This window comes from Enhydra lutris, unplaced genomic scaffold (genome assembly GCF_002288905.1).
Source record: "Enhydra lutris kenyoni isolate GAN:26980312 unplaced genomic scaffold, ASM228890v2 scaffoldscaffold1, whole genome shotgun sequence".
Classification (NCBI taxonomy): domain Eukaryota; kingdom Metazoa; phylum Chordata; class Mammalia; order Carnivora; family Mustelidae; genus Enhydra; species Enhydra lutris.
The window spans coordinates 92,167,227-92,193,729 of NW_019154085.1; positions in this window are offsets into that span (position 1 = coordinate 92,167,227).

Sequence of the window (26,503 nt, forward strand, 5' to 3'; positions counted from 1 at the left end):
CTTTTCCATCACATCCTTCTGGATTACACACCCTGGGGTTTGCCTAGAAGAGCATTCTAGTCCCTTTTCTCTCTTTTTCCTATGACCCTCTAATAGATGTCTACCCACTAAGCCTTTTCATGTAAACTCTTTCCTCAAGAAAGTTCCTTCTTCACTAAACCTACAGCAGTGTAGGTTACTGCACAGATAAATTCCGTCCCTCAGTAGAAACTTTAGGGACCATGATATCGGGGCCAGATCAGCCTCAATACTGTGATTTTTTAAACTACATGGGTATTCTATCTGCAGTTAGGATATACAAGGTCTAATGGTTTTGTGCTATCATTATTTCACAGTTTCAAAGTCTAAGGGACTTCTAGTCTTAGAATATCACAATCCATTTCAGCCTTTACTTTTCTTTGTACGTAATGTCCATATTTCAATGGACTCAAAGGACTTCAAAGGACTATAAAGAAGCAAGAAAATGTGACCCTGGTCAATAATCAAGAGAAAAATCAGTTAATGAAAATAGCTCAAATTCTGGAATTACAAAAAAACATAAAAATAATGCTGATAAAATGTGTATGAAAATCAATCAGATATTATAAATATAATGAAATTTCAGGTAAGATTTAAAAACCACAAAAGAAACCAAAATATAAATCTTGAAACTAAGATGTAAATATTTGAAATAAAATATTGAATAAATGTATTTAAGAATATACTGGACACAACGGAGGAAAAAAATCAATACACTTGAAGAGAACATTAGAAATCACTCAAACCGAACCATAGGTAGAAAAGATTTAAAATAATGATTAGAGTGTAACAGTATTAAACAGTAAAACATATATTATTGTCATCCTACTAAGAAAGAAGGAGAAAATTACACATAAAAAAACATTAGGCAAGATAATGGCTAAAAACTTTCCAAAACTGATCACAAACATCAAATCAGAGATCCAGGAAGTCTAGTAAATACCAAATATAGTAAATACAAAGAAAACCACAGCCAAGAATATCATACTCAAATGACATAAAACCAAAATAAAGAAAAAAAATCATATGGGGGCATAGGAAGATCCTAAACTCACCCCCTCCCAGGGACACACCAAATTGCAGTTTGCATATGTATCATTTCCCTCTGAAAAAGATCTGAAAACTGGATGAACAGGTTCTCTACAATAAAGAATAAAGGAACCACATTGAGACCAGTAGGAGAGGCAGAGACATAGTCTTGGCAGAAGACCTCCCCGCAAGCGCTACCATAGACAATAGAGAGAGATCTCACCAGTCCAATACTTCTGCCGGAGGAATAAGGGATTCGTTCCCCACAGCAGGCACCTCAGTCCTTGAGAAAGGACATGAGAGAGGAGTTTCCAAAAATGCCTCGCTTACAAAACCAATGGGGTTAAGGGACTTAAAGTGCTATAGAAACTGAGATTCTCCCTCAAAAGGGCTCATCTCAGGTCTTGCTTGCCTCAGGATCCAGTGCAAAAGCACCAGTTCGGAAAATGCCCAGACGATATGTGAAGGAAATTCATTTTCTGGTCTAGAGGCATCTGCTAGAGGGACAGGGTCAGTTGAGGCTCTCTCCAAAGACAGAGGCACTGGCAGATGCCATCTCTGTACTCCCCACCTACTTGTTAGCACAGCTGGGCACACATGAGGCAGTATCCTCCTGCTGCCTCCCCAGGACAAGCAGAGGCACGGGGTTACGGCACTGTCCCACTACCTTGCTGAAGCAGAAAGCATGGTTGCTGCAGTGCTCCTTAGCTCATGACTGGGACAGATGACTTCCAGTATTCATGACATCCTCCTCCCTTCAGCCTGGGGCCTGCATGGGTCTGTAAACAGGGCACTCTCCCCTAGCGTTACTGGAGCCTGAATGAGCTCGCAGTCAAGACATTTCTCTATTGCCTTTGTAAACCCAGTGAGTGTTCCCTGTCCTCCCACTCCTCCAGCTGCACTTCTAAAGCCGGTGGGTACACACAAACCACACAGGGTGGCCAAGGGGGCTGGTGCTCCGGAGCTGATTTCAGAATATACTCTAAATTTACAGAAATTAAGGGATGCCTAGGTGGCTCAGTCAGTTAAGCATCTGCCTTCAGCTCAGGCCATGATCCCAGAGTCCTGGGATCACGCCTCACATCAGGCTCCCTGCTCAGCGGAGAGCCAACTTCTTTATTTCCCTCTGCCCTGCCCCCTTGCTCGTTCTTTCTCTGTAGCTTGCTCTCATTTTCTCTATCTCAAATAAATAAATAAACTCTTTAAAAAATAATTCTAAAATAAGTAACTATAAAGCTACAATAATTAAGACACATGGTATAGGCAAATGGATCGAAAAATAGACCAGTGTGCTAGAATTGGCTCTACAACTGGAGCCACATACACAGGGTTCATTGATTTCAACAAAACTTCCAAGATATTGAGGAAAAAATCTCTTTTCAACAAATAGTGTTAAAACAACTGGATATTCATATAGGAAAAAAAAATAGGAGACCTACCCCTTCCTCATACTATATACCAAAATTAATTTCAAATGGATCAAGACCTAAAAATATAAAGAGACTAGAAATATAAAGCATGCAGAAGAAAAACATTAAAAAGTTATACAGACATAATGAACAGAAGGGCCATCTGTACCCCAATGTTCATAGCAGCAATGGCCACAGTCATAAAACTGTGGAACGAGCCAAGCTGCCCTTCAACAAACAAATGGATAAAGAAGATATGGTCCATACACACTATGGAGTATTATGCCTCCAACAGAAAGGATGAATACCCAATTTTGTGTCAACATGGACGGGACTGGAGGAGATTATAGGAATGAAATAAATCAAGCAGAGAGAGTCAATTATCATATGGTTTCACTTACTTGTGGAGCATAAGAAATAACACAGAGGACATCGGGTGAAGGAGAGAAGTGACTTGGGGGAAATCAGAGGGGGAGACGAACCACGAGAGACTGTGGACTGAAAAACAAACTGAGGTTTTGGAGGGGAGGGGAGTGGGCGGTTGGGTGAGCCTGGTGGTGGGTATTAAGGAGGGCACATATTGCATGGAGCACTGGGTGTGGTGCATAAACAATAAATTTTGGAACACTAAAAAAATAAAATTAAAAAAAAAGAAATTGCAAAGATTTCTAGACATAAACTAACCATATTGATAAAATAAACTATCAAAATGTAAAACTTTTGTTTTTCAAAAGGCAAGACAGATTGGGATAAGATAGCCTCAATACATATGTATGGCAAAGAACTTGTGTCCAAAATATATTCTTAAAAACCTCTTAGAATTCAATAATGAAAATTAAACAACTCATTTAAAAAATGAGCAAAAGATTTGAACAAATACTGCACAAAAAAATATTCCAGTGGCTTATAAGCATATTAAAAGATGCTCAAAGTCATTCGTCATTGGAGATATGCAAATTCAAACGACAGTGAGAAAAAGCTCCAGTCATACTAAAATGGCTAAAAATGGAAAGACTGACAGTACCAAGTACTAGAGCAGATGTGGAGTAACTGTGCTTCTGGTAAACTTGGAAAATAGCATAATCCCTTTGGAAAACAGTGTTAAAACATAAACTGAGGCATATTAAAAATTTAAGAGTTTATCTAAGGCAAAAATCTATTTCAATTGGTTAGTGCCAAAGCAGAAGCTCTACCAAAGGAGCTCCTGGAGAGATTTTACAGAGAAAAGGGAGAAGCAAAGTAAGGCAATTCCTGATTGGTTATTGTTTAAAGCTTAAGTTGGCTCTTCGTGATTGGTTTTACTTAGGTGTCGATTTTGTAGCCTTGAGGCATTTATAGGCTTAGATTTTGGTTTGCAAGCATTGAAGATACCTCAGTCTAATGTCTCCTTGTTAATTATTCTAGTAATGGTTAACCATTTTCTTAGAAAATCAAACATAATTTTGCCACATGATTCAGAAATCCTACCGCTAGGAATTTCCTTGAGAGAAATAAAAACATAGGTTCACACAAAAACTTATACAGGTATATTTATAGCAGTTTTATTCACAATGGTTCCAAACTGGGAACACCCAGGTGCCCATCAATTGGTAAATGGCAAAACAAAAGTAATAACAAATAAAAAGGCATAACTTATTGATACACATAATAGCAAGGATGGATCTCAAAAGCATTATGTAAAGTAAATAAAGATGGACAGAAGAGAAGATACTATATGACTTAATTTCTATAAAGATATAGAGGAAACAACACTAAGCTATGAAAATAGTAATCCTATCCCTCAGAATAAGGATTGAAAATATAGAAACTGATTTTATACATATTGATAAGGTAGGGGAGAAGGTGTTTCTCTTCCAGCTACTAGCGGTTAATGATAAAGGCAAGGGTCCTGCAGTATTTCCAAAATGAAGGCAGTGAAAATAAGAAAGCATAGTCTGTTTGGCTCCCTGGTCTATTCACATTGGTACTAGCGTGACCTCGCACCCAAGGGATAGATGCTAAAGGGAATAATCCGGAGATATGGAGCTTCTGATTTGTTATGGGTTTTTGTTTTATTTTGTTTACTCCTGCCTCCACACATGTTCTTGACTGATAACTGATTCATGTCCCTGAATTAAAATGACTGACATATGACAGCATCAAAGAAAAAAAAAAAGAAAGTATAGAAATTGCCTCTAAAGTAGGGTATTGGAGGCATTTTGGGATGATGGAAATATTGTATCTTAAATAAGGTGCCTGTAACATGGGCATACTCATTTGTCAAAAGTCATCCCACTGTGCTCTTATAATATGTACATTTTATTCTGAGTAAATGATACTTTAATAAAGTGATCAAAAATTAGAGAGGAAGAAAGAGAGAGAGAGAAGGAATAAGTAGATATTGTTTGCACAAATAGACCCCAGGTTGATTTCCAGATGTGCACCTTTAAACCCTTCAGTCCTTTTGTCTGGGGTCCTTGTTATTCTCTAATGCTTTGGAAAGGCAATTTCCCATTCTACGAGTGAACTGGGGAAACCTACTCTAATTGATTTGATCAACAAACCCAAACCCACCTCTGTTTAAAGAGAAACCAATTTGAACATTCTATAACTACATGCAGATCCTGCCTTGCTTGAAGGGGTCTGCCTAGCAATGCCATAACACATAACTCTGCTTCAAATGAGATTGTGGGTACTGAGGCAAAGCAGAAACATTTGCTGTGCTTATTTGCATTAACCAATAGTCAGACTGGCCTTGGGGCTCAAAGCTATTTGTGGAAGGCTCTGTGGTCTACTGAGCTGATGAAATGTAGAGGTATGGACAAAGGGGAGGTGTAAAAAACAAAGTCAGCATATGTAAGATGGGATTTTCCTTTCTAGCTTTTTTCCTTTTTATACTTTCTTTTAATTGTTTTCACATTTTTAGTGAAAAAGTTATATGTGCATATGATGAAAATCATAAAAATAAAGCAATAGTACAGAAGACTGTATAGAGAAGAATAAGTATCACTCCTACCACAAATAGCTCGCCCCTAGTCCTTCTCTATCTAGAGGCAAAATCTATTACTGTTTTCATAAAGAAAGTTTCAGAAATAATCCACATATTTGTAACTATATTTGCTTCAAAATGTAGCAAACATGAAAAGCAGGAATTCCCAGGTTAGCCTGCCTGAAAAAGCATCCTATCCTATTGTGTCCTGAATAAAGATCACTGAAGGTATGCTCTCAATTCCCTCATTTCTAAATCGTGCAAAATAATCACACCCATTTTATGGGGTGTGGTAAGTATTCAGCAAGTCAACCAACAGTAAGTTGTCCCCTAGAATAATGCGTATTCCGTGCCTTGCTTTTGCCACTTAATGAAGTGGTGTGGACACTTACAGGTCAGACCATACAGAGGCATATCAGAGCTTCTGACCCACTTCTTTTTGTTTCCATTTCACAGTTCCTTTTCACATCTTTCTTCCCCCCTCCAAAATGACCACCAATAGTTTGAGTTGACTGTCAGCCCTTTTGCTTCATATTGTCAATAGCTTAATTTTTCCTATTGTACAGCCTTTAATTTTCTTCTGTTGATATTTGTCCTGGCTTCTCTAGCAAATATTTTAAACATTCAGAGTATTTTCTTGCTCTTGCCAGACTGTTACTACTGAGAGAATATGTGAACCAGACTCGGGCTGCATGTCAGAATTCGGTTTTTCTTCAAGCTACCTCTCCCTTCTCTCAAAGTTGATATATATGTGCTCTCGATGTACGTATGCTGAGGGGCTAAATCAGCAGCCTTCTCCTTTATCACATATTTACTTTTTACCTACACATCTGCTAAGTGTAGGATTCTGGTCATGGAATATTACTGCTGATAGTTGTAGCAAATACCACATTAACACTTGTAATAAGGCTCATTTTGATCCAGCCATTTTGAAATCAGACATGGCCAGAAGCACAATGTTTACTGTTGCACAGATAAACCAGGCTTCTCTGAGGACCCAAGGTTGAGATTGGAGATTCTTGGAAATACAGCTGTTTGTTTAAGGAAAACAGACACACCATTTTTATGCATTTATTATTATTCTTCAGTCTGGAAGAAAATGCCATTATGGAGAAAAGACAGTCTTCGTTAACATAGGGCCAAAAAGGGTAGGATCAATGTTCATAATCCTTACCCTTCACAAGAAAAAATGAAGTCAGAATCCTAGTGGTGCTTTCATATTAACCTTGTGTCCAGGAAATTGGGAAATAAAGGCTAAGCACTATAGCTTGAGCTTTTCAATGTTGCCACAAGACTCTGTTTTCTTACAAGTAAAATAAAGAGTATAATATTATCTACCCTCATAGGTCTGCTGTGAAAAATAGAAGTTAGAGCAGCCAAGTACACAGATAGAACTCACTAAGCATTAGCTACAATCATAAATGTTTGCCAGTAAAATCTTCCAGTGATGAGGATTTATCTGTTGATTACCCAGGAGAGGAGCAAAATGAGACTGCGTGTACCATGTCTACGTAAAGCTTGGGATGAGAGACCCCAAAAAGGTGGGCCAGATGTGAGACAAATGGTCTGAGCAATAAGTCAGCTGCAATAAAATGAAAACCAGGGAGCAGGTGGGGGCCTGAGGAGAGTCTCCATATTTAGGGGTATAGCAACCCAGGCAGAGTTTCTGGATTACAATCCAATAATGTAGGTTGAATATGGATTGCACACCATGAGATTAAGTGAATTGTTCAAATGTATACAGCAAATCCGCAGTAAACAGGCTGAGGATCCAACCCTTCTTTCTGAAGACAGGATCCATTTGTCAATTCAAGCAAGATTCAATGAGCGGAACACAGTGGATGCCATGCTTTTTTTTTTGGAAGTACGTCAAGATTCAATCTCTCCCTTAATCATGGAGTGAGGGGGAAATGCACTGAGTTGACCCTCTTTCAGGGCTGCCCTTGCATCCCCTTGCTTGGCAGCCAACCAGCCTCACAGAGTAGGAAAGGGGTAATAAGGCCACCCTTTGGGGACACTCCATACAGTCCTGGAGGAAAGATACGTGGAATCATATGTGGAAAAGGGGACAGCGGCAGAAGACTTTACACTTCTCATATACCTCCCCAAACCTCTGCTTATAACTTTGGCAACTGATCCAATTTTTTTCTTCAACACCTAATATACATCTTTTTTTTTTAAACTACTAAGTAACAATCTCCTGTTTTGAAAATAATAACCCTATACTACTCTTAATCATGCTTTGATATTCACATATCTATATACTGCACATTTTTCTTACCTAAACTCATTATTTCTCTAAATGAAATATTCATGCTTGTTATGATTTTAAACAGACTAGGTATATAGGCACCTCCATTAGATTAGAATTTTTTTCAAGATTATATTTATTTATCTGAGAGAGAGCAGGAGCAAGGGGTTGGGGAGAAGGAAAGCAAACTCCCTTCTGACTGAGGAGCCCAACAGGAGCCTTGATCGCAGGACCCTGAGATCCTGACCTGAGCTGAAGGCAGATGCCTAACCAACTGAGACACCCAGGTCCCACTAGAGTATACTTTTTGTCTTATGTCCTTGGGCTTCAGTCTCCTCACCTCCATTTGTGGAGCATTAGGTTCCTTCCAATTCCAGAACTCTATGAATCCTACTTCTCTTGGAGGATTTTCACTGTGTGAACTTAGCTAAGCTGACACTCCACTGCCTCAAATTCCCTTCATGGCGCAGCTTCTGATTAGCAAGGGGCCATGAGAGATTTTGTGCAAGAGTTTGAAGACAGAAGCAATATAATGTCCAAGTGCTTTTAGATGGGGAAGTCAGCACATGGAAAGCTTTCTTAGCACAAGTACATGGCACTTACCTGCTGCCTCATTTTGTTGGTGTCGAGCAGCATCTGGGCCCACAGCAATTCCAACTCCTTCCAGATCTTTTTCAGCCTAACTCCTTAGTCAAGGTGTGTTTAGCTTCATAACAAAGGGCGATTGCTTTTCCAGCAGGATATTCCCATTATAGAACATGGAGGCTGGGAGGTAGTGAGAGACTAATGTAAGTTCTAGTCTGTCATTATGGTCCCCTCCCCCCTCATCCTCATTGCTTCTAGTCTGTTCCTGAATTACATACTTCACAGCCATCTTCCCTTCCTAACTGCCTACCCTCAGACTTCAGGATACTGAGACAGAAGAAATAGCCTCCTATGACTGTTTAGCCAGTCTCTATGGCTTTTCAAGGTCAAAGTGCTATAATAAATCCAGAGATAGACAGACGACAGATTGATACATAGATAGGTAACACATGGATGATAGCTGGATAGAACCCTTGTAATTCTGCTTCTCCTCCCCTCATCAAATCCTAACCTCCTTTCATCTCTTTTTATTTTGTATGTTATTCTCTACTTTATCATATTCAACTAAGCTCCTTGAGGATAGAAGGCTGCATATATGTTTGCTGAATACCTCAAATACTTACTAACACAATGCTGGCACATAGTAAACCCTGAACCAATGGATCCTGTTGTTCACGGTGTGATGCTTTGTCTTAATATATTTACATGCACCAACTAACTCCCAGTCTTCCTAACCTTGTGGAATGTTTCACCTTTTAAAACCTTGTAGTTATAGTCATAGTAATAATAATAATAATAATAGTAACTTGTACTTATATGGTGCTCACTAAATGTCAGACATGTATATTACCTAACTGAATCTTCACAACAACTCTATGCAAATCGCAACCAGGCAGGCTAGCTCTCAAGTCTGTGTGCCTAACCATTATGCCATCCTGCCTTTCAATGCAATGGTTTGTGATATACAGATTTTATACTCTCTAAGATTATGCTAACCAAAATTTCTAGTGAATGAAACTTCTATTTGTAGGATGTATCTTTTTGAGTAATACACATGTCAGTCAAGGTCCCAACAGGAAACAGATGGCACACTCAAAATAGGATAACTGCAAAGGATGTATTTACAAAGGGAAAAATTATATAATGAAGGTGTAGAGGAACTAGGGGTGGTGTGTTAACCAGTGCCTTCATAGCAGCATGATGATGAGTATGCATCATCCCCTGGGTCTGTAGAAATGAGCAGGCCAGTTTCTGGAAGGAGAAAGAATTATAAAGTGTGCCACCATGAGAGGTCAAGGTCACAGCCAGTCTGAGGTGACTTTGAGGCAGGAACTAGAGAAAGAAACACTATGAGTTTTCCTTCCATTCTCCAATCTCCTTTTGGGGATTCGCCACTGGTAAAATCCAACTGAAGGTCAGACAGGTGGAAGGGGTCTGTTGATGTGTCCTGTACTGATCAGCCTGCTAGAATCAGAAAGTAGAGGTGGCGGAGGGGCGGGGGGGACGGGGGCGGTGATGATTAAATATTCTGGCATGGGTCCACTCTGAAATGTTACCAAATAAAAGGCGTGGGGCAACTCACATGCTCATCACCATCTTCCTCCCTGGGATGTGAAATATTTGTTTTCAAAGAAGACAAATTAAAACCTATAAATTGGGTAATAGTACAGATTCTCTCTCTGCCAAACAATTACGCTATATCTAATATATGTAAACTTAATTTTAAAATTTCTCCTTGATCATAGATGAATTTCTGCATAATTTCCAAGATACTCATGATTCAGTTCTGCTCCAAGTTCATCCTGATGACAGCTGGCTTTTTCTATGGCTTAACTGTGTCTTTAAAAGCAAATCTCCAGATAACCATGTCACACAGAATAAAGAAGGCATTTCCTTTTCCCCCCTCACACTGCAACCTTTTGCTTTCTGATATTGGACACATGCCATGCATTTTGCATTAGCTCTGTGGCAAATGTCTAGTGTTACAATCCAAGCACCAGTGCTCATTAGCCTTTTTAGGAGCTTGGAGACCAGAGTTGGAAAGGTACAACTTGGAGAAATAATTCTCAGTGAGCAAGTAGCAATTTGCCAAGCAGACAAAAAAACTGAGGAAGGGGGAGGAGGAAACCCAGACAAAGTTGTCTGAGTTAATGAACCAGAGTCTGAACTCATGACAGCAAAGGAAAAATAAAAATAGGGAAAGAACTCCTGCACAGCACTTGCTGTAAAGAATAAAAAAGGATGCCACAAGTAGGATTCTGTGAGCTGTTTCTTGTAAATTCACTGATGCTTAGCACCTATGTCAAAAGAGAAAGGGCCAAGTGGTTGGGGAGTGAAACTGGACCATCCTGACAGATGGAGGGGAGGGCAGGTCATCAGGAGGCCATATCATGTTGAAAGAGGGCTGGGTGCCCAGCCTGGACACCAAAGCCTCTGCCCACCCTGGGCAGAAATACCTCCAACTGGAAGGATAGGACACAGGTAATGCCAGCCTCTGTTGAAAGACCAACCCATACTTGCTCTATTCCCATCTTCATTCAACACACATACATATAATCATGAATACCCCAGGCACCTTTCATGCTTGCACAAACATTAAAAGAATTACATGTTAGCTGAAGCCAAATACTACAGAATATTCTATGAATGATGAAACAACCAAGTCTGCTGGGGTTCTTTGTGTTTATCTGGCATGATAGAGCCTGAGGAATATTTAAGAAGAGTCTTGCCAAGGATTCACTACAATTCTAGTCACAAATTACAATGTGTGGGTGATTTTTTTCACACCACCAAGCAATACTTGGACACCAGCATGGTGTCCTACGATTCAACTCAATTCTAACACTATCTACCTGGAGGGAGCATCAGATTTCAAGGGTTGGGGGCTCAGTCAGATTTATTGTTATAAATTGCAATGTCACAGCCACAAAAGCAAAAGACAGCATTTTAATCATGGAGGAATATAGACAAATAGGAAACTTGTCTTACTCATTATTGATGTTTTTCCTATTCTTAAAAAGATGTGGAATTCCAAATTTTTCCCAATCCATTTAAGGAAGCAGAAGGTTGATATAATGATAAACTAGATGGATCTGTCAGGATGAAGAGTCTTTTTGAGAATTCTTAAAAAAACAAGTGTCATCCCATGAACCAAGGAATGGGGGCCTTCTGCTCTATAAGTGAGAACCTTCATCAAAAAGCTATGTGTGTCTTAAAAAAAAATGTTTAATTATAAATGAAAAGCTGTGTATCCTCTCCTCTTCTTCTTCCCATGGGCAGGGAAAAGAATTGGGAGCAGTGTCAAGTTCTATAGTAAGTTTAACAGAGTACAATTATCATCTCCCTACTTACCCCTCTTATCCAGACAGTGCATAGAATGGGACCAAGTTGTCATGCACATTTTGTCTGCCCTAGAGATCAGTGGAAGTCCTTGTTCTCATCATCTTGGTCCACATGATCATTGTTCTCGCTGTTGATATCACCCATTAGGAAGCTTCGTAATCATCCACTCAAGCCTTATCCAGACCACAATACATTTCTACCATTTCCTCAAATTACCAGAAATTTCCTATATCATGAACAATCTAATAAACACATGTGTGGAGAGGAGTTGAAGTATATACATTTCAACTCAGAGTTGCTTACTATCCTTTTTTTTTTTTTTTCCTAACTCTAACCTACTCTAGAATGATCATTATAAATTGTGGTGGCTCCATACTGAGTACTTTTTCGTTAAGTAGGCATTGTATCTGCCAGTAGATTCTTGTCTATGTGGTTCTGAGCTTGGTTTGTCACAGAGAAATATTCATGAGAGTTGGAAGATAGAGTTGAAGGAGTGGCCATTTCTACGGTCAGGAAGTTGGCCACTGTGGCAATAGCCTACAGGTTCCATCACTGATCAGCAACTTACCTTGTTGGGGGAGTGACAAGCCAGCCCTCGGTGGCCCTCTCTCTCCTGCCATGTACCCCACTCCAACTTCTCCAAGCCCTAGGCTGGATATGTGTACACTTCCATGGTAAAGGCACCAGCTTCTTCTGCAGTCGCCCACACCATGAAGATTTAGAGATGGCGAACTTCAGATGTGGGTTCCACTTTGTCCCCATGGATTCTAGTTGGTCCTTGAAGAAAATAGTTTGTCCTTGCTCTTTCCAACTTCTTATTCTGGTGTCCTTTTCCATTACAGCCAGTACATAGTCACTTCAGGCCCAACACCTCACATGAGAGGAATACCCTTGCAGAGACTAATCCCATGATTTCATAAGGCTTGATCAAACTCCAGCTGAGACACTAAGACACTGAGACATACTTAGATTTGACGATTAAAGGTATCTGGATTCCCTTCAGTTTAAAAAGAAACTTTGGGCAAATATTCAGTTCAGTGTTTAAGATTGTCTCTTGACTGTCAAGGTATTTCTTTCTCATCAAAGTGAAACCAGAATACAAGGTGCAAGTAACACACTCCCAATGGCACCTTGCTGGTACAAATTACTGGTGTCTTACAGTATACTAGGCCTCTCAGCATCAACATATCGACCCACCCTAGAGCACCTGGGACATCTGGATAAGTAACAGACCCCTTGGGGAACTGAACACATGACCCACAACCCTCCCTAGACCCTTTGTTCTGCCAGTTTTGCAGAACTTGGGCTCTGTTGGTCTCAACAGCTTGCCAGAAAAGAGGCCTTCTCTAGGGAACCGCAGGCCTGATGTTCTCAGACTGTGCTTAACTTACCTGGTTTTCTGCCTTTTCCCTATTTTAGGGGAACTGGCATTATGGGAGAGCCAGAGCACTCCGTTCGATGCTTACTCTCTTCCCTCCCACCTCTACAGATTCTTCTACAAGCACAGGAAGCTGATGACCTTCCTTTTATTAGTGAAGAAAAGAACACTTCTGTTTCATTATACACTTTTCCTTCTCCTCTTATATTCTATGACTTCTATAAAAACTCTATTATCTGAGTCAGCCAGGCTTGGTTCCCGTTAGAAGAGGGATGCTTTTGGAATTTAGAAAACCCCCTTCCCTCTCAATAAAGCCTTGCTCTGAAGACACTGTGTCACTGGGACCTATAAAACGCCAATTGGAAACTAGAGTTCAACAATAAGCCTCCTGTTCTAGGCTTCCCTGAAGCAAATAAATAAATAATTGCCTCTGAATCAATGTCATTTAGGTATTGGGAACAATATAGAAAAAAACACATCAGTGTAATGTCTCAATATTATTCTAGCATTATACCTTTCAATTTTTAATTATCATATGTAATAGTTTATAGGGATTATAAGTGAAAGTGAAATAATGAACTCTTAAATCCATAGATGCTTAAAATTAAAAAAGACCACAAAGTGGGTGGTTGACTATACATGTTTCTGACAGGAATTGCATTTGGCTATCCATGAGAAAGGCGGGAAATGTAAAAGTCTATAAAAGATGGAAGTTTTGTTTGTTATTTTTTTTTCAGGCTACAAACAAAAGGAGGTAGGCAGTCCAAGCTGATAAGGCCCTGAGGAACTGAGGCTGTTTCTGTCTTTTTGTCCAACCATACTGAATGTGTCTCCTTCATCCTCAAGGTCATACCATCATTCTAAAGACAGCTGGAGCCACCACCAACACATCTGCATTTCAGGTAGGAAGCCAGAGAGAGACAGGAAGGACAAAAAGACTATGTCAAGAGTTCCATCCAATGATTGCTCCTTATTGATCACACTTATCTGCAAGGAAAGCAGGGAAGTGTAATTTTTCATCTCAAATAATAATTTCAGATCCTGTCAGTAAGAAAGAAGAGAAAAGTTCCTGGTTAAGTGTTGAGCCATCACTGGTACAACACATCTCTACCAAATCTTCATCCAGTTTTGGGTGATCATCTGCAGTGATGGAAAATCTGCCACAATGAAAAGAAAACCAATTTAAGAGCAGACTGACTTTTTCCCAAGTCCACCTGAAATCTGCCTTCAAGGTGCTCCTGCCTAGTCACCGGCTCTGCCCAGGGCAGTGATGAGAACAAATAGCATTCCTCTTCTACATTTGCCCTTCAGATGCGTGAAAATACACATTTTCCCCAAAACTTCTTATTGTTGTCCTTGTTATTTTGTTTTATTTTATATGTTCTACCAGACTTCATCTGAAATAGTCTAGATTAATTCTTTTCTTTTCTTTGAAAGTTTCTCTGAAGGCAGAATCTCAAGTTCAACCTATCAACAAACAGCTCCAGGTGTTGTACCAGATCTAAGGAATTGATTGAAATGGACACTTTCTTAGTTGGTTAGTATACTGAGTTATAATTAACTAGTCTTTATGGAAATAGTGACATCAATCCAGAGCAGTTTCCACAGAACTGGTATACATTGACTCTGTCTTTGTGTTTTAACAGAAGTGGTCATTTAGTCTCCTGAGTGCAGAGCTAGCTATAAATACACAGACATATAGAAACAAACAACACTCCATAGCTACAGCATTGTTACATTACTGAGAATATAATTCCATAGCTTAAAATGAGAATAATATGAATAAAAAAGCCAGAAAAAACTCTTGTTTGGACTATTTTTACCTCCCACTCGGTACCTCCCACTCTGGCTTAGTCCTCCCTTTCCTAAGCCTGGACCAAACTCTCATTTTGCCATATGCTGCCTGAAGTTTGAGCAGTACACTTATTTCTATATGACATGGAAATGGCACTCAAGAGGAACTAAATGCCTTTGACTTACACGACTGAGTGAGAATTTGGAGGGAAAGGGCCCCTAGATGCAGATGGAAGAGGTACACACATGCGGCTCAGCTGTAATTGCTGGAAGGCTGGGTTTGCTGAGGAATAAAGATGCTGACAATAGATACCCACATAAAAACCAGGCATGTTAGACCTACCAATCTTTAGGTCTCACTGAGGAGACAAAGCGGGATAATATTCTCTACCATATGGCTGCCATTGATCATTCTTGCAGAAAAACCCAGCCAGTCCCATAAATCCAAGTCACCAGAGAGAATAGCAACTCCATCCTTCAGCTCACCTGTAGTCCCCTGGTACCTGAGGGAGGGGCGGGCATTGCTGGTTTACATTATTAGGAAAGTGAGGTGTTCATCAAACCACTCAGAGACAATAAACCAACAGGAAACCAAGCCACAATCCATGTGTTCAAAATATTGTCCATTTAGCATGCCCCGGGCGCCAGAAGACATTTGAATATGCCTGTCCAAGAAATATGCCTGTTGAGGCTATAATGTTTACTATGAGTTATCACTGGTTTTGCCCACAAAATCTTGGGATTTTGTGTTGATCCCAAACTATTTAATTCATTACAAACTGTATGAGCAAATTTGCATGCTAAATCCACACTGAGCACTTGGAATAGTAAAATAAGACATGGTCCCTGCCCTCAAGAAATTCACAATCGAATGGCAGTGAAAAGGGAGGAAATAAAATTTGAATATGCTAAAGTGATTTCAATTTCAAATCAACAAACTAGACCAAACTGGACCGAGTAAGCCAAAAGAAAGAACTGTATGTGTCAGGAGGCAGACAGAATTTATTGACAACAAAACTAGATGCACCTGGTTTCTTCCACAGATGGATGAAGACAGGTACTTAAACAATATCATCAGGACTCTGGCAATGTCCTGGACCCATTCTCCTGTTTTGCTTTTATTCTCACACTTGAACTCTTCCCAAGATGTCAGGGATGACCCCTCCACAGCACCTGATTATATGAAACTTAGTACCCTCAACCTCTGAAAGAGAAAAAGCTTCTCTACAAACGATTCCAACAAATATCCCAGAAAAGTGTTATCATTCACTAGCTTGGTTCACACGAACTGACCAACTTCCCCAAAGGGCAAGGGGTTTGGGAGACATGGCTTCACCTGCACTACATGGTGGGGAGGAGTCCCTCAAGGAGATGAGCTGTTCTACCACCAGAAGAATAAATAGACAACTCAACGGACCAAGGCAAGAAAGGATCTTCACACAAACAATCATATGGAATAAGAATTATGCAAGATAGAAACACAGCCTTATGGAAGAACAAAACAAAACAAGACAAAATAAAAAGCTCAAGTGCAGAGTATGTGAGCCCTGGATGAATGAAGCTGGATTCACACCACCAGTGCTGTGACCTTAGGAACATTACTTCAACTCTCAGCTTCGGTTTTCTCTGCTATAAAATGAGGATAATAATCCTACCTGAATGACATGTAAATAGGTACTCCACATAAAATGCTTAGCTCACAGCCTATACAGGAATAAGTGCTCAGTGCGTCTCCATCATCATCATCATCATCATCACCATTGTTATTACTATTATTATGGTCATTATTTTAAGAGAAAAGAGGAAACTAAGGGCAGGAGAGGGGTGAGAGTTTAGGATAGGCCTGATGTTTTGTGTTGATTAGAATAGTATTGGCATTAATGGACTGAGGCTGGGACCAGACTTTGTGCTACAGTTAGGGGACTCTAACTCACTGCATGTCTTGCACTTTGATACCCTAGAGAACCATGAAATGCTTCTAGAACAAGAAGCTGCAACAGAAGAGGCTTCAGGACATCACTATGAGGCCAAAGGACAAGGCTTGTGGCCTAGTGGCTACGGGTGGGTAGATAGCAGTCGCCCAGCCCAACTGTCCACTTCCCATTCCATAATCTGCACATCTTGCCTCCGCAGGGAGAAGGTAAGTTCTTCCTGTCTTAATAAACCTCTTTCTTGCCTCTCACCTCTACCGACCTGCCATTACTAGCACTAAATGTAGTGGTCACTGCTGGATATCTTTGCCTATTCCATGTGCCCCTTACCAGTTTGGGTGACCTCTTCCTTCCTACTGCCAGCACCTCTGGCTCTTCAACATATTGCCCCAGGCTACTGACAATGCTTTGTGCTTTCTTACAGAGAGCAGAAATTGCTCAGGAATTCATATTTCCCAGGGAAACCTTTAGACAATGAGGAATGACAACTGTAATGACATCCCAGAGTCCCCTGCAGGTGGGGCTGAAGCCACCCATCTCAGTACTGTGTCCGAAGCTATGCCCTTTCTTGGCTTCTGTGCCTTCCCTTTCCCGCTTCCCCTACTTCCCCACCACATCCTTCTGGATTTACTACCTTTGAACCGGGGTCTCCTTTGGGGACTCAACCTAAGAAAGTTGCTGACCATCCTACCCCTGGGTGATATTCAGCGATGTGGACAGCTTTATATGCTGCCCTCTGTCATGGGGGTTTCTTAAGTAAGCATAAACAAGAATTTATTGGAAGCTATGGATTCTGCCCAGAGATGGGGGGGAAAATATATATATATATATATATATATATATACACACACACATATATATGGTTCCTGAGCTCCCTGAAACTTACCCATGGACTTCAGTTTCCAAACTATTGATTCTGACACATAATTTAAGACCAGGAAAAATATATATAAGATACCCAAATGCCAGAGAGAATAGGAAAACATACACTTAGTGTTTTTCACGTCTCAAGGCCATATTAACTATATATACTATCTCGTCTCACTTTACTTTTTCTTAATTTCCTCAAGTTGGCAGTTGTACTGGATGTGTTTAATTTACCCTTCAGAGCACTTTTTCCCACCTTCTCTGTGCTTCAGTAACTGCCCATGTGAGCTGCCTTGCCCTCTGGAATTCCACTTGGCCAATGGGAGCAACCACTCAGAGGCAGGAAGGAAAGGGCATAAGAAGGTCTGAGGTTTCTTTTCTTCCGCAAGGTAACCACAGACAGGCAGTGTCCTCCGACCCAGTTTCAGAGCTCCATGTCATGGGACCCTCTCCACAGGATCCTCCTGCTCCACATTCTGGAAACGACTCCCTCCCCTGTACCTTCAGGCTAATTTTAAATTCCTGGGGTACCCCACTCTCTCATGTGGTTTCTCTATTGCTTACACAACTTTGTAAATAGCCCTTTTATTAAATTCACATTAATTTACTTCAATTTGACTGCCACCTGTTTCCTGATAATGCTTTAATTGATGCATAATAATTCACTGAAAGGCACTGACTACTTTTCCTTTGTCAGGGCAGATGGAGGTAAGGACTAGGCTTGAGCTCAGATTAAGATTGGAGTTGGAATAGCTGACACTAGGCAGGAGATATAGAAAAGTTGTTTAAGAGAGGAAATCACCACAAGGAAAAAATGTGGGGTTTTTTCCCTGTTTTTTTTCCTCTTTTTTTCTTTTTTTTATTTTAATTGTATGTATCTGAGAATATGGCAGTCAGCTGAACTTATTGTGGTCATCAGTCCAGGAGAGATGAAAATCAAATCATCACGGTGTGTGCCTTAAACTTACTCGGTGACGTATGTCAATTATTTCTCAATAAAACTGGCAGAAAAAAGAGTAGAGCTATAAGGATGTGCCCTCTTGTTCTTCTTTCTCAGCTAGGAATTTCAAGTTCAAACACCAGCCAGGATGAATTTGATCTCCTTCCGTGAGCTACCAGCTGCGTGACTATTGAGCACTTAACACATGGGGACTGACTTGCTGAGACAGAAAAATACACACCAGATGTTGACAACCAAATATTAAAGTGAAGACCGTGAAATATCTCAATAATTTTTAAGTTGACTTCATGTTGAAAGAATAACATCTTGGATATATTCGGTTAAATATATTATTAAAATTAATTTCACTTATTCATTCTTACTGTTTTTACTAATATTACTAGAAAATTTTAAATGACATACAGGGATCACATTGTATTTCTACCAGACACCGCTACTATATTGTCACCTGGTTATGTTTGTCTCTCTTTAGAACCGCATACATTTCAGTCCCTCACAGCTAGTTACTCTCCTTAATGCACTGCCCTAAGTGCCCTGCTACATATTCACCATTCCACAGAAGCTCCTTCTAGGAACTTCTTCTGTCAGTCTTAGTGTCACCTATTTTAACTTCGCTGCTTTGTTGCAAAGTACATGGTCCATCGAAAACACAGAACGCCAAAAGTATAACACCCAGCGTATAATCACTCCTGTCTAGAACACAGGCTCTGCCTCTAATTTACATTTTTTATATGCTCTTGTTACACTGAGAAAGTAGGAAGTGCTAATCCGTTTAAAGTGCACATAGCCAGCCATTCAACGTGATAGGAATTTTCACAGGCATTCTACTGAAGGGTGAGCAGATTTAGGCAACAGGGCAACACTCACAAATTATGTACATGTAAAAATATCCCATCTTTTACTGAGAAAACAACATATGGATTTCATACTTTTATAGTGTAAGAAGTTTTTTCATGGTATCTTGAAAATAAAACTGGGCAGCAAACAAGTGTCACACATAGTGTGGCCGTCACCTTTGTGCTAGAAATATTAAGCCTAATACACAGTCCTGCTAAAACTATGCCATGTGAAGTAACATGAACTTCCAAGCAAAGACTCTGTCCTAGTCACTATAGAGCCAAGTAGGATACATCTGTTACCTTTAACATGATGGGAAAAACACATACATACACACTAGGCTCTTTTTAGGAGAACAATAAGATTTTCTTTCAATGCCAATGAATTGTACAGAACTCTCAGTGCCAAATAACCCAAAGCAAACAGGCCCCGTTGGGAAAAGGGAGTTTATCGCTTATAATGAAAAAGTGTTCAAAGTCATATAAAATCTGTTTCTTGCTATCTCTCAGTTCTTCTTGCTTTGGCATTAACTTGTTTTTCAGAAAACCTCTTTCCATGTGTTGACAACAATAGCAACAAGCTAATCAATGCATATAGTCTGCCATCTCAGCAGCCTGACCAGAAAGGAGTCACCTCTTTCCCAGACGTCCAGCAGAAGCCTCAAGGAAGCCTGCTCCTGAGTAGAGCCCTGCCCTTGCCCTCATCAATCACCAGGACTCCAGTTGGCCAGGCTGCAGTCATGAGCCTGACTCTGAAGTAAAAAGAAGGAAAAATTAGGCTTGAGAATGTGGAAATAGCATTACCCAAAAATGAAGGGGGACTCAATTAGCAGTGTAAGAATTACTGGATCTGCCAAATTATCAGATGTGCATGGCAACAAGAAAATAAGCAAATGATAAGCTAAAGGGAGAAATAAAGCCCTCTTTCCTTAATCCAAATTGCTTATGACACATTACAGGCCAAAATTCTTCATTTCTTTTTAGCCATTGTTAGTGAGACAGGGAGAGACTTTATCAGTGAAAGTTCGAGAAAGGATGTTCTTTCCTCAACCATTAAGCCTAAACTTAATTCTGAATAAGAAATGGGGGGGGGGTGCTCTTTTCAATCTAAGTGTATCCTGGGGAATCATGATGAGTAGAAGCAGAGGAAGTTAAAATTTTCAAATCTAAATTTTAGATTCCACCCCGTTGTGTCACTCAACCCCATTTCTGTTTGATACTTTCCTAAATTGATGATCTGTCTTTGTCCAGCAGAACAGAAGCAGTTCTAGACTAGAAATGTTGACTATGTTTAGATTACTGTCAATCAACAAATAGACTCTTAATGTTTGCTGTGGGGCTGATGCAATGCTCAATGCTCTGAGAGATACTAAAAGTGCCTTAGACATGATCCTTAGCTTTAAAGAGCTCACCATTAAACTGCAGAAATAAACTAACGTGCATGAACCAAAACCAGACAATATTGAACAATGGCAAAACATAGAGCTAAGTGTATCTGCTGCAGTTCAGTGCTATGGAAACTCAAGGCAGAGGAACATCACTAGTCATAAATTATCATGTAAGAGTGAAGAATCCAATACTTTCGGCACATACGGACTTACAGGAAAGAGTAAATAAAGGTAAAAGGCTAAATTATTAAATTCTGACTTCCTATCACTTAGCACTCTATTTTCTAATTGTTTACAAGAAATGCATAAACATGTTTTTAAGCATTCTCTTTGTTTTTAGACTATTTCTATGCTCTTGAACCTCTTAAACATTTATGAATACAAGATCAAGTGATGTTCAAAGAAACAAAGAATCAAGGATAAAGAAAACCTCAGGCAGATTGTTGAGATTGTGTAAACATCAAATTCTTTTCTTAGGGTCACTATCAATTCACTAATTTTCACTTCAAATGAATCCAGTCCTCTACAGTAGCTGTCATAAGCAAAGACTGGGCAACTGATATATGTTTGTTGCATAAAAAATAAGATAGAATCTTTCTGTAAGAATCCATCGCATTGGTTAGAATTTGGGGGGTGTTTGTGTATGTCATCTCATTAATTGTCTGAGGTAGGTGTCTGTTAGGGCTGCTCCCAGGGGAGGTCATTTATCTTTGGTTTCTGGAGCTACAGAGGAACCAAACTTTACTGATCCAAGTACTCAACTGGCATTCTCTCCACTGACTGGCAGTCTGGAAGTCCCAGTGGGATATAACTAATGTGTAAGGTTTGTAAAGGTAATTTACTAATCTAGCAAAACTGTAATACTGTTTCAAAGACAATTATTGTGAAAAATCACAACTACCCTTAATTAGATTTCTACCTGATTGTTGAAAATGATAAGGAATCTTGGAAGGTGCTTGTAAATATGTCAAGAGTTTTAATGAATTTATTCTGTAAAACAGGTTTTTTTTTTATGATGCACTTTTAAATGCACATATTCTTTCTTTCTTGCATTTTAGCCAGAAATTTGACTCCCAAAATTCTTTTAATTTTAACCTGTCATAAGAACATTTTTTTTATTTATTTATTTTTTAAGATTTTATTTATTTTTTTGACAGACAGAGATCACAAGTAGGCAGAGAGACAGGCAGAGAGAGAGGAAGGGAAGTAGGCTCCCTGCCGAGCAGAGAGCCCGATGTGGGGCTCGATCCCAAGACCCCGGGTTCATGACCTGAGCTGAAGGCAGAGGCTTTAACCCACTGGGCCACCCAGGTCCCCCCATAAGAACATTTTAAAAGTCCTTTTCTAATTTATTACATCAAATATAAATAAATGTTGTTCAAGGTTAAAACAATTTGGTGCTGACAGAAATCAGATACTATACATTGTTTAATTTAGAGCCTAATAGTATATAACTTATATCAGCTTGCATTTATGTCTATTTAAAGCAGTGCTAAGTGACTAATAATATCATATGATTTATAGTTTCATATGTATAGTCGAAAACCTACAATTTTATATACTTAAGGCTTAAGTATGGGTTACAAACTACAAATGTTCTCCATTGAAGATCATATTATATTAATAAAATAAATATTTCTGTCTTATTCTTAAAGATGCATATTAGTTTTAAATCTAATCTCTTGCCCACAGAACTGATGCAGTTTCATTTTTATTTAATAAGCAGTTTCCTTAAGAATTTCTGTCATCATTTTTTTAGTGTTCTGCTGTATTCTGATAAGCAGATATTTTAGCTCTGAGTATTATTTAGCTTAGTCTTCTGCCTTCCCATTTCTTCTATTCGAGGCTCTCCCACAAATATATATCAAGAAATGGCTTTTTGGTTTTATAAATGCCAGCCTCCACCACTAAGGTTAAAAAATGAAGTTGGCTCTTTTTAGGATATCGATAACATTAACCCAGGTGCCCCATCATTTACTTTTTAAAACAGGGGTCACGGGGGAGCCTGGGTGGCTCAGTGGGTTAAAGCCTCTGCCTTCGGCTCAGGTCATGATCCCAGCATCCTGGGATTGATCCCCGCATCAGGCTCTCTGCTCAGTGGGGAGCCTGCTTCCTCCTCTCTCTCTCTGACTGTCTCTCTGCCTACTTGTGATCTCTGTCTGTCAAATAAAAAAAAAAAAAAAAAAACACAGGGGTCACAAAACTGTGATGTGTAAACCACACTGACTCATCAATTGCTTTTGTAAATAAAGTTATTTTTTGTTTTTTGGTGGTTTTTGTGGTTTTTTTTTATTTTTATCATAACCATGCCCATTTGTCTATTATCCATGGTGGCTTTTGTGCTACCTCAAAACTGAATAGAAGTTATAGACTCCTCAGAGTCTGCAAAGCCTATATTACTTACTATCAAGCTCTTTACAGAGAAAAAAAAGTGCCTATCCCTTGCTTAAAACAAGTACAACAGCATATATACTTGTATATAAGAATAATAATGCTCTATGAACTTATAATCAACTGATTAATTTTATAGGCTTACTTTGATCATATGTTCAAGGTACTTCACAGCCCTAGCCAGTGAACTGTCATAATAGAAGTAAAGTATAGGGGTAATGTCAATATGTCTGCTTTAGGAATTTTCATATTGGTGGAACCATAGTGCAAAAATTTATTTTTTTCCTTTGTGTCATATTATTTTTTTTAATTTTTTTTTCAGTGTTCCAAAATTCATTGTTTATGCACCACACCCAGTGCTCCATGCAATACATGCCCTCCATAATATCCACCACCAGGCTCACCCAATCCCCCACTTCCCTCCCCTCCAAAACCCTCAGCTTGTTTCTCAGATTCGCCAAAGACAAAGGAAATAAAAGCAAAAATGAACTTTTGGGACTTCATCAAGATCAAAAGCTTCTGCAGAGCAAAGGAAAGAGCCAACAAAACCAAGAGGCAACCCACGGAATGGGAGAAGATATTTGCAAATGGCACTACAGACAAAGGGCTGATATCCAAGATATATAAAGAACTCCTCAAACTCAACACACACAAAACAGATAATCACATCAAAAAATGGGCAGAAGACATGAACAGACACTTCTCCAAAGTTATACAAATGGCTAACAGACACACGAAAAAATGTTCATCATCATTAGCCATCAGGGAGATTCAAATCAAAACCACATTGAGATACCACCTTACACCAGTTAGAATGGCCAAAATTAACAAGACAGTAAGCAACAAGTGTTGGAGAGGATGTGGAGAAAGGGGAACCCTCTTACATTCTTGGTGCAAATATATTTTAAAACTTCATTTAGAAAAATGTAAACATGTTATATGTCAAAGGGTTAATTATGCATAAACTAAATGGTGGTGATATAATGGCAATTTATAATGACAAAGCAAAAATAGCTATTGAAAGCCATCACTAAGGCAAGACAATATTGATACTACCCTACTAATAGCTAAAAGACCATCCTACTTTGACACATACATCTGTGCCTAGAAGCTTTTTTTTTTTTTTACTATTATGTTATGTTAGGCACCATACAGCACTTCATTAGTTTTTGATGTAGTGTTCTATGATTCATCGTTTGCATGTAACATCCATGGCTCATTGCAATATGTGCCCTCCTTAATACCCATCAAGGGGCTAACTCATCCCCCCATCCTTCTCCCCTCTGAAACCCTCAGTTTCTTTCCTATTGTCCACAGTGTCTCATGGTTCATCTCCCCCTTTGATTCCCCCCCCTTCATTTTTCCCTTCCTTCTCCTAATGTCTTCCATGCTATTCCTTATGTTCCACATATAAGTGAAACCATATGATAATTGTCTTTCTCTGCTTGACTTTTTTCACTTAACATAATCCCCTCCAGTCCCATTCATGTTGATGCTAATGGTGGATATTCATCCTTTCTGATGACTGAGTAATATTCCATTTGTATATATGGACCTCATCTTCTTTATCCATTCATCTGTGAAGGATATCTTGGCTCCTTCCACAGTTTGACTATCGTGGACCTTGTTGCTATGAACATGGGGATGCATGTGCCTCTTCTTTTCTCTACATCTGTATTTGCTGGGTCATTGGGTAGCTCTACTTTTAACTTTTTGAGGAACCTCCATACTGTTTCACAAAATGGTGGTACCAACTTTTATTCCCACCAACAGAGTAAGAGGGTTCCCCTTTCTCCGCATCCCCTCCAACATTTGTTGTTTCCTGCTTTGTTAATCTTTGCCATTCTAACTGTGTAATGTGGTCTCTTAATATGGTTTGGATTTGAGTTTCCATGATGGCTAATGATGTTAAACATTTTTTCATGTGTCTGTTAGCCATTCACATATCTTCTTTGGAGAAGTGTTTGTTCATGTTTTCTGCCCATTTTTTGACTTATTTGTTTTCTGAGTAATGACTTTGAGAAGTTTTTTATAGATCTTGGATACCAGCCCTTTATCTGTAATGTCATTTGCAAATATCTTCTCCCATTCCATGGGTTTCCTCTTTATTTTATTAACTGTTTCCTTTACTGTGCAGCTTTTATCTTGATGAAGTCCCAAAAGTTCATTTTTTCTTTTGTTTCCCTTGCCTTTGGAGATGTGTCTTGAAAGAAGCTGCTGTGGCTGATGTCAAAGAAGTTACTGCCTATGTTCTCCTCTAGGATTCTGATGGATTCCTATCTCATGCCGAGGTCTTTCATCCACTTAGAGTTTATCTTTGTGTATGGTATAAGAGAATGGTCAAGGCCCCTCCTCAAGAAGACAGGGTGGAGGAACAAGAGGACTACAACCCTAAGGTCCCTATAAAACAGCTGCATCTTGCTTGGGTTGTGGTTTATACTTTGGACTCTGTACATTCCCTCAACTACCCCCAACAGAATGACTAAGAGGAGGAACCCCAAAAGAAGAAAAGATTCAGAGACTATGGCCTCTGCAACAGACCTAATGGATATGGATATAAGCAGATGTCAGAAATAGACTTCAGAGTAACAATTATGAATTTGATATCTAGGCTTGAGAAAAATATTAGCGACAATATAGAATCTCTAAGGGCAGAAATGAGATCTAATCAGGCTGAACTTAAAAATGTTATGAATGAAAAGCAGTCTAAACTGGCTGCCAGAGTAAACAGAGCAGAAGAATGAATTAGTGAGCTAAAAGATAAGATGGTAGAAAAGAGGGAAAATGAGAAGGCCTGGGAGAAACAGATTAAAGCCCAAGAGAAGAGACTGAGAGAGATTAATGATGCCATGAAACATTCCAATGTCAGAATTATTGGGATCCCTGAGGGAGTGGATAGAGAGAGGTCGAGAAGATATATTTGAGCAAATTGTAGCTGAGAACTTCCCTAATCTGGGGAAGGAAACAAACATTCATGTCCTAGAGGCAGAGAGGACCCCTCCCAAGATCAATGAGAACAGATGGTTGCCCTATGCACAGAAGCGTTGCAACAAGACTTTGAGTAGAGTCCTGAATTCTGGGTCTCAGTAAACACTACCAATGCAGTAATTTTACATTAAGAGGAGATGGTAACCATTAGTCAGTCACCTGTGAAAGCAAAAGTCTTTAGAACTATGAATTAGTTTCTTCTAAAGGTCCAAAAAGGACTTGTCCAAGGTCCACAGTTGCTAAGCTGTGTACCAGTACCCCTATCAAGGTAGCTTGACATACAGGCCCTCAGCTGGTTAGTTGGCTAAACTTAACAGCACATTCTAGGAATGGGTATAGTAGATCACCCATAATACAGAAAAAATAG